The sequence below is a fragment of the Oreochromis aureus genome, linkage group 5 (assembly GCF_013358895.1).
Source record: "Oreochromis aureus strain Israel breed Guangdong linkage group 5, ZZ_aureus, whole genome shotgun sequence".
NCBI classification, from domain to species: Eukaryota; Metazoa; Chordata; class Actinopteri; order Cichliformes; family Cichlidae; genus Oreochromis; species Oreochromis aureus.
This window is the reverse complement of record NC_052946.1, coordinates 28,252,885-28,262,868: the sequence shown is the minus strand read 5'-3', so window position 1 is coordinate 28,262,868 and position 9,984 is coordinate 28,252,885. Positions and strand designations below refer to the sequence as shown.

The following is a 9,984-nucleotide window of genomic DNA, read 5'->3' as shown; positions in this document are numbered from 1 at the left end:
AGTACTTCTTCCAATAAGCTGCAGTTACGACATTCACACATACAACAGTTAATAGAACAAAATGTGCTGGAACACACAGAATTTTTCCATGAATAGTTTAAAATTATTTTGTGGATTAGAGTGCACATAGACTATTTGTGTGACCCAGTGTGCTATAGTTTGATGACCAGCTCCGTTCCAACTGTGAGTCTTTGAGGAAAGACCAATGAATATTTAAACATCTAATATAATTTACGCTTGCTTACTCACACCCACAAATGATAGGGTACATCGATACTGACTTAGGTCACTACACTAACAAGAACCTGAATATAGTGAGTAATTTATAATGCATGCATGTGTGTCTGTGCTCATGCATGTGTGTGTCTGTTTCTGTGTGAGAACAGGTGACAGCTAAGGTCACTGCACACGATTTGATATATGCAGTCTGAAAAATGACAAAAGTAATTGTCTGCCTATATCCGTAACACACACACACACCTACAAACACAGACACAAAACCAAGCCTTACACTGTCATCTTTTCATCAGATGACCAGAAAAATACAAACACACAGTTGTACTTAATATTTGATGAACATGAACTGCTGACAAAAGAACAACTCACAGAATTCCACAAATAGTCATTGTGCAGAATTCAACAAAACATTCAAGAAATTCAACAAAGTTCAAGAGATTTCATGATCCAACTCATTTTACTGGGATCACCGTATATTCATTTAATGGATATTATGCTGGAAAATAAATACACAGGACAATCAGATGATGGAATTTCTGACACAAATTTAAATATGGAGTAAATCACAAATATAACTTTGGATGAGTAATATATTTACCACTTTCATTGAAAATTACTTTTTTCAGATTATGCAGTAGATTTTAAAAGGCTCATTATGAAGTAAAATGGTAAATGGCCTGTATTTATATAGCGCTTTATTAGTCCCTAAGGACCCCAAAGCGCTTTACATATCCAGTCATCCACCCATTCACACACACATTCACACACTGGTGATGGCAAGCTACATTGTAGCCACAGCCACCCTGGGGCGCACTGACAGTAAGAAAGTACAGATTTTTTTTTTTTTTTAAAGTGTCAAATTTTGTTTTTCATTTTTAATTACGCACTCACATGCACACTCAAACATACAGACACCCTTGGTAATGAGAACTAGAAGAAAAACTATTTCTCCACTGTCCTCTATGCTTGGGTGCAAATAGGATAAACACAGACTTAACCACAATCCTCAGAGGATCCTGATGACCTTTACTAACTTTACAGAGCCGAGTGTGTGTGTGTGTGTGTGTGTGTGTGTGTGTGTGTGTGTGTGTGTGTGTGTGTGTGTGTGTGTGTGTGTGTGTGTGTGTGTGTGTGTGTGTGAGAAACATAAAATGTCACAAAACAGCATACAGGAAATAATAAAGAAGAACAGGAAGAACAAATAAGAAAGTAGTAACTATTATTGTTTAGAACTTAGTAGTGTATTACAGGTACACAGGAAATATAGGTCATGATTAAATAAGTGTACATGCAGTGACACATCCTATAGGACTATCAAATATACATTTCACTATATCAAAAGGGTCAAACTAAGAAACATGCATTTTTAAAGACTTCAACACCTAGCTACTAAGGTTAGTAGCTAGTTTCAGGCTGCATGCTTCACATCACAACCTAGCTTTCAATACATAGTATATATACATAGCCTACACATATTTGCCCTATAATGTATGAAAAACAGATAAATCTGTTTTTCAGAAAACCCAAGAAATTCCCCAAATTCTGTCCGCTAACGAAGCTCCTGCTTTACTGTAACCACATACCGACGCGAAACTGACAAGAACATCCAGCACAGATATCACTATTGTGCAGATGGATCAGTTTTTCTTTTAGATGAAAATAACAACAAAACCAATGAGTAAACTGTTTTGAACCACTTCACAAGTTCAGGAATACAAACAGGTATTTGCAACGTTTTTCAGTTGTAGTAAACGATGAGAATTTTTTGGGTGTGGCAGGACAATCACAGCCGAGTAATCATTTATCTCTTTCTGGTGTATGTGTGTTTGTGTATGTCCACTCTGCCAACCTTGAGCTGAGGAATGACTCCATAATCATTGCTCTGCTCTGCGCCCATCTAGCCTGCAAGCATTAGTTATTACGTGCTCACACATGAGAACCATAAGTCAGAAATTCACATTAGTAATTACACACACACGCGCACATTTTAGTTCCCTGCACTCTACAGCAATCTATAATATGCAGAGACAGACCAACACACACACATACCTCTATTTTGCTCTCACCACATGCACTAACTAATCATAATTCAGACACACACACACAGACACTGGCATCCAATATATTACTACTGCTGTGGTCTCAGCTGTAATGTGTCACTCAGCTATGCCCAGATGACCCTTTTATGCTAAGCGCATGTATGTATGAGTGCACACGTCCGTGTGGGGTGGTATTTGACCCTGTCATGTTGCAGTACTAAAAGTTAAACTGATTAGGCAGTGATTGATTGTGTCTCTCCTGATCAATTTGAACTTAATGATAGATGAGTCAACATTGTGATACCTCACTGATGGTCAATTTGGTATTACTGCATGCAGTGTAAGCTATAAATTACTTGTTTCCAGTGACTGGTGAAATGCCCCAGTTCCATTTAAGGAATATACACAAACTTTCATACATAAGCAGTATGCTGAGCAGATTGGAATTCATGTAATGATTCTGGGATGGACTACCCCCTCTGGACAGCAAGGAATATCTAACTAGTACCTGTCAGCTAATCACAGCCATGTATGACAGGCAGTCGCTCAATCAGATAAATTTATGACAGCTTATTTAAACCAGACACCCACTCATGCCCTGTGGCTGTGCATCTTATGTGTGTATGTGTGTGTGTGTGTGTGTCTGTGTGTAAAAGAGAGAGAGAGAGAAAGAGAAGCTGTGGAACATGTGTGTATGGGTGTCATTAATAGTTTTTGCACCCCACCAAACACATAACAGACGCTTAGAGATACACAACCAGTTGCTGGTAAATTTACATGAGAATATTTGTTAAAATATGTTTTTTAAAAAAACCCCAAACAAAACCAGTTTCAAACACCTTTCAAGTTATGTGCTCGTGCCAAACAAATGGATTTAACAGCAGCATCCACTGTGGCAGGGCTTGTTACAGCGGGCTTTTTTTATGTGTGCAGACCTTAGCTTTTATTTTCTCTTGGATGTAGGTCCATATAACATTTTGTGTGTAAATGTTTTGAGGCCAGCATGAACTTGTCCTTCTTATGCTTCTGATGATGGTTTTTTTGGTCTGTTTGTTTGTTTTCATTTTATTCAGCAGTGGAGTTACTAAATTAAAATAATATGACCGAATGGAGTTGGTTATTGAATCTTGTCTGCAAGTTTTTCTGGAGAGTGAACCAAGCCAGGACCTAAATGGGCCATGGCATGTTTTCTACTTAATGGCATTTATTTTCATTGAATCACTTATATTAGATATGTTACAAAACTTTAATGTGCCCCAAAACTTTAATGAGATATTTAGATATTTTTTCATTCAAAGAATAAACTTTCTGGACTCAGAAAGACCTCTGTTGGATAGTTGGGGTGCCTTATTTTGGCTGCATGATACCTAATTAGCATTTCGTTATTAACACATGGTTAAACACGTTTTGAAATTGTGTAATTATTAATATTTTTGTCAATATACGCAGCAGTATGCAATCAAAGTGTCCATAACCCCGTGTCCTCTGTATGTTTTCACTGCCTAATGGATTCAAAAAAGCATTTAAATTCACCGTGTATAACTGTAGAAGCTTTCTGGGAAAAAAAAAAGATTGAAGCACAAGAGAAAGGAGAGAGTGTCAAGCTAATAGTGACAGTGACTGGTATCATTTTTAATTTTTATGGATCATTCATTTGAAGACCTTAATGAATGTCCCAGTGTTGTCAACATCCATTTGATGTAATTACTTCTTCAATGCACTCAAAAATGAGTATTTTTAATGGCTGATTTTAATGACTTCTGTAATTAACACAAGCAGGTGTATTTCTGAAGAAATAGCGCAATTTTACTCAAACGATGCTCATTTGAACTTTTTTCACTTGCCTTTGTTTTGTCCTCTCTATTAATAACTTTAAATCATTCCTGTCTCCATTTCTGTCTCTCTCCTTTTTCTCTCCCTGGCTCCCACTCTGCCTCACTCTCTCTCTGCCACTCCTTCTCTTTCTTGCAGCATGTCTTGCAGGCTTTTCATAAGTCTGTCTGTCGATCTGTCAACCAGTCACACTTTTGTGTGACAATGAATTGTCCAGTGAGAGTTGGTGACAGCTTCCACCACAGTGCAGTGCCGTACCAAACAGGCAGGGTGACTGCAAGACGTTTGTGTGTGTGTGTGTGTGTGTGTGTGTGTGTGTGTGTGTGTGTGTGTGTGTGTGTGTGTGTGTGTGTGTGTGTGTGTGTGTGTGTGTGTGTGTGTGTGTGTGTGTGTGTGTGTGTGTGTGTGACTGAGAAAGGCTGTGCATCATCTGAAAGGCTGAGCATGAGAATAATTGTGTGACAATACATGTTTTGTGTTTGCGCTTATAAACAGCATGTGAGATTAAGTTGTTTTCCAGTGGCAGTGTTTGCATTAATGCAAAAACAAAATATTGCAGAACTGCCAGCGTGTAAAATGTCAAACACTGTGTCCATTAGTGTATATTCCTGCTATACAACAAAATGGGTCACAGGCTGAGCTTTATATCAGGTATTTTCTCATATGACAGCAATACTGGCATGTTTTAATGAGCCTGGCTCCAGAGAGAGACTAAATCTGGATCCTGCACTGGTAACCTCAAAGTGATAATCCTCATGATCCTTTTTATTCCTGTCTTTCTTTCTCTTTGGGGGGGTTGGGCAGGCGTTTTTTTCTGGCTTCCACGTGTGCTGCTAAGTGCTCATTACTGTTTTACTCTGGTTTCATTGTAATATATTTATCAGAAATCATCTGTCAATCAAAGATTGCATGTAGTACAGTTAACCTATAACTTTACTTTGAATTATGGCTCTTGCTGCTTTTCTTTCTTTTCTATTTTTTATATCAGTCCAATTCTTGTGTAATAAGATAACATGCTGAGACACAAGACTTCATTTATATGGGATGCAAGAGCTAACAAGCAGCTAATATCTAGCATGTTTCAGTCCATATCATCTTATTTGCTTTTCAAACGAATGGTCTTTACATTACATGTACGTTGAGTTTTTGACTACTTGATTTTACGTCCGCGACATTCATAAATTATAACAATCAAAAGTAAAGAAGCGAGAAGTATTGTGTTCATGTAGCATAGGAAAACACACAGTGGATGGGCTAACAGTTTGCTTGAAATCACTACAGGATTGTTAAGTAACCAACAATCCTTGGTGTGGTGGTATGAGCTGACATATACATACAGTATGTGGAAAGACAGAAGTCACTAAGTGCAGAAGCAGGACCTCCTCGCAGAACAGAGTAGGCACCACTGACAATGAACATGGCATTGAGTAAGTCAGAAAAAGCATGGAATTGAAGAGCTTGGTTGGAGGTGGGTTTGCAAAACAGCTTGCAAAGGCAGCAGCCACTGTATGAGGGCTGAAGCACCTTAAATAGCATGGCACACATGAGATTTGAGAACAGGATGAACGGTAGAGTATCAGTTGATAATATATATATATAATTCAAAGATTAAGACTTTTATATACGTATCCATTCAACAATAAAAAAAAACAAATAAACAAACAAAAAAAAACTGCCACAATTTCCTTCTTCTCTACTGATGTTCTTCTTGGGATGCAGAAAGTCCACCAGGAGTTTCTGCCTGCATTATCATATAGTGCATGTTTATAGTAAGCCGAGTAAATCTACATTCACCACACTCTGTTACATCTGCAACAGATTCAGGCAGTGGAAATAAGTTCTCAAATGTGAAATGAATGAACTGTTTTGGAATTAAAAGATAACACATTCAGCACATTAAGCATTGCGAAGGCATAAGCTGATCTTCACAGAACCGAGAAGATATTTACTTAAAATGTTCCATATATTCATTTTGGATTTGAAAGAAAAATCACCACCTCTAAGTCATCATTTCTTATTTCCACATTACAGAAAATCCACACCATAAAAGGTTACGCCTTAATGTACATTTCGCTTGATAAATCATTGTGATTTTCCTTCCTTTCCTCTATATTTAAATAGAGATAGTCCAGTAATGTTTGGGTAGCATCATTTATTCCAGTTTTCGCTCATTATGTCATTATAAGAAATTTGCATGTTCTTCCCATGCCTACATAGGTTCATTCTGGGTACTCTGGCTTGATCCCGCAGGGTACATAGGTTAAGTGGTGATTCTAAATTGTCTGTAGGTGTTAATGTGAGCATGGTTGTCTGTTTCAGTGTCAGCCGTGTGACAGACTGGCAACTTGTCCAAACAGTGCCATAGCTGGGACAGGATCCAGCTCCCCTGTGACCCTGAAATGGATAAGCGTAATTAAATGGACTGACGTCAACTCACAACAAATTGGAAATGAAACCCTTTTAATACAACAGAAGTGCCTGCTCTTTGCTTTAATTCAAGTGTTGAACTCATATTTTGAGTTGCCCAGTTACCATAGTTAAGTCTGACTCTCAGTCCTTGGTCTATGCTAACATCCCATACAGACATCTGTGCTGTCTACAGTCACTAAGGAAAATATAAATACAAAGCATGATGTGCATCGAGCAAATAGTTCAAGTTAGCCAATTACAATCGTAGTTTAAATTTGTCTTGAGGTAATTGTGAGTCTGAAAAGTTCTGCTTGATGGACGGATTAAATGTGTTTATGGGTTTTGGGATGAAACTATCTCTGAGCCAGTGATTGAGTCAGTGCATGAAAAGCTCTGTGGAATTTGCTGGATGGCAGAAGTTCAAATAGATTGTGGCATGGGTATGTAGTGTCCTTGCAGTTGGAGGCTTTCCTGAGGCAGTGACTGCTATAAACGTCTTGTAGGGTTCAAAGTTGCAACCTAGTGATCTTCTGGGCTCTTGACACAACCCACTGTAGAGTTTTCTGATTAGCTACTGTCCAGCTGAAATACCAAACATAAATACAATATATTAAAACTCTCTCTTTAGTACAGAAGGAATAGTTCAGCAGCACCTGTAGGGGATGCCAGCTTTTCTCAGTATTCTTAGAAAAAAAAAAAACAGCCATAGCTGTGTCTTTTCCACCAGTGCCATGTGCCAGTGTTAGCTGTTCAGAAATACTTTTAATCAGAATCAGAGAAACTTTATTAATCCCAGAGGGAAATTGAATTGTCATAGTAGCAAATATACAACAAACAAAGTTTTAAACTGACCAATTTCTATGTGCCACTAAGTAAGATGAATGATGGAACAGCAGCATTAATTCAATCTATACAACTTGTATGATACTTTCTAGGTTCCTCAAAATGATACCTATCAATCTTTTAATGCGTCTCTCAATTCCTGGTACAAAAAAGAAGAATGACCAGGAAGAAAGTTTGGAAAAAGACATGCAAACAGAAAAGAAAGAACAAAATCCAAGGAAGTTGGAGGAAGAATGTAAGCTCTCCTTCTCCCTCCTCTCTGTCTCCCTATTTTTCCATCTCTTCATCGAGGGAACATGGCAAGCTGTCCCCATGTAAGTAGCATTAGGAAGCAGATAACTTGCTGCAATCTGTCACTCCTCTCATTACTGTCTACCTCCAGCGCACTGAGAGAGTGGGTTTGCAGGAAGGCGAAAAGAGGAAGATTGAAAAGGCACGAAAAAAGAGGAAGAAAGTCAATGAAAATGTGTGAAGAAAAGGGGAAGAGGAGAGGATGAGATAAAGGGAATGTGGGAAAAGAGAAAGCAAGGGAAGAAATGGAGCTGAAAACAGAGGGAGGAGAGAAACAAGGAGAAAAGGTTAACCTCATCATCTTTAAAGATTTATGATCTCTAATTTTCCTTCATTATTTCTCAAAGTTTCTGTTTTTAAGTTCTTCTCTTTCTCTGAATCCCTATTTTGTCTTACATCTCCAACATTATCCTATATTGTATTGCCCCATTTCTTAATTTCACCTACCCTATGTATATATGTCTTTCCTCTCATCATTTCCACTTTAGCATCACTTCCCAATGTTTTTCCTCCCCCATCTCTAGTTTTCTTCCCTATTAGATGCCTAAACCCTCTCTCTTTCCTCCTTTCACACAACCTTCTCCTCCATCCACTCCAGTCAAAACCAGTTTGTGTGTACTCCAACAGAAAGTACCGGACTGAGTCTGGTGTATTCCCTTATCAGTCTGAGCTGTAGCTGAGTGTGTGCCATCCAGCCGCTCTGTGCTGGCTTTCAACACTTAGCAGATGCCAGCGGAGAAAACTTATAGCTTGATGTAACAATGCTGGCCCCTATTGGTAATGGTAAACACAGCAACCTGTATGCACACAGAGAAAAGTGAAAGGGAAATCAATCTGAGAAAGAAATTCTGTGATGTGTTTTGAGTCAAAGAAGAGTATTGTAAATCTGATGCACTATAATGATGACTTTTCATTTTTTAGGAATTTGGTCTCCTTGTCAAGTCATTTCTACTTGTTTTGACTTTTTATCAAAAATAATTATACATAAAAATAAAAGAATAAATAAAATAAAAAGTAAGTTAATTGAACCTTACTTTTCTGGGATTTGGTCTTTCATATGATCATTTCTTGCTAGAATCATTGGCTTCAGCTTCCAGAGTAAAAGCCTATTTAAATCTAAAGAAAGAAAAAAGGAAGGTTTAGAAAGCTGTTTCTTCCTTGAATGATATACGTACTTCTACTTACCTAATTAACAGTTATTTCCAAAATCCAAACATAATCATTGCCTTCGGCGTATTTCACCTGAGCACTAAACAAATGAAAAAAATGACAAAGAAAAAAAAGGGCTAATTCACATTTCCCTTTAGTTAACCAAGGGTGAAAATAAACGTACTTGTTGTGGAAGAAGGGTAATTTAAGTGACTTTGAATGTGTCATGGTTGCTGGACTGACTGGTCTGAATAATCCAGAATCTACTAAAGATCTACTGAGATTTTCGCACACCAAAGGAAAAAAAAGGGCAGCAGTTCTCTCATGAACATACCTTGATGATGCCAAAGGTCAGATGAGAATGGCCAGACTGCTTAAAGCTAGTATAGTGTAACTCAATGCACTCTCTGTCATGATTTGGGTGACTATCCAGTGTTTTTCTATGCTGGCTCAGCTTCTCCGCATCCGCCCAATTGGGGCAGAGCCCTGGTGCCACACCTAGACCTCACCACCTGTTTTTCCATCTCTGGCAATCACCAGGATGGTACTTAAGACCAGTGTCACTCCCACTTCCCTGACCAGATTCTACCCACCCTCTGTTTTCAGTGTCCCGTGTCAGAGATTCCCCCACCACGTATTCATGTCTTGCCATTGTTTATTCTGTAAAAACTTGTGAGATCTTATTGCAGCTCTGTGTTGTGTCTGCACTTGGTACCACTCCCACTTACCAGTCTCCTGGCTTTGACAATCTCTGTACGCACTAACCTTGAACCTTGAAGCAGATGAGCTACAGCAGCAGGTAGCACTCCTGTTAGCTAAAAACAAGAAACTGGAGATAAAGAGCAGAAACCAGGACAACAGAAGATTAAAAAAAAACATTGCATAGTTGGATGAGTCTCAATTTCTGCCGTCACACTCAGGGTCAAAAGTTGACGTAAGCAACATGAAAACATGGATTCATCCTGCCTTGTGTTAGTGCTTCATGCTGCTGGTGGGAGATATTGTTCTTGGCACACTATGCATCTTACTACCATAAGTAAATGTTTAAATCCAACACCCTAAGTCTTTTTACTGTCCATGCCTATCACTTTATGACTATAATGCACTCATCTTTTGATGGCTGCTTCTAGCAGGATAAATGGCATGAACCTCAAATCATCCCAAACCTGTTTCTTTGGGATGA

At 38.4% G+C, this 9,984-nt stretch overlaps 1 long non-coding RNA gene across 1 annotated transcript; it reads right to left on the bottom strand.

The window, feature by feature from the left end:
• Positions 1 to 8,690: 8,690 nt before the first annotated feature.
• On the bottom strand, positions 8,691 to 9,260 carry LOC120440366. The gene is made up of 3 exons (XR_005613191.1): positions 9,136 to 9,260; positions 8,838 to 8,901; positions 8,691 to 8,768 (listed from the first exon to the last, which is right to left on the bottom strand). It is a non-coding gene; the product is annotated as an uncharacterized LOC120440366 (long non-coding RNA).
• Positions 9,261 to 9,984: the final 724 nt, after the last annotated feature.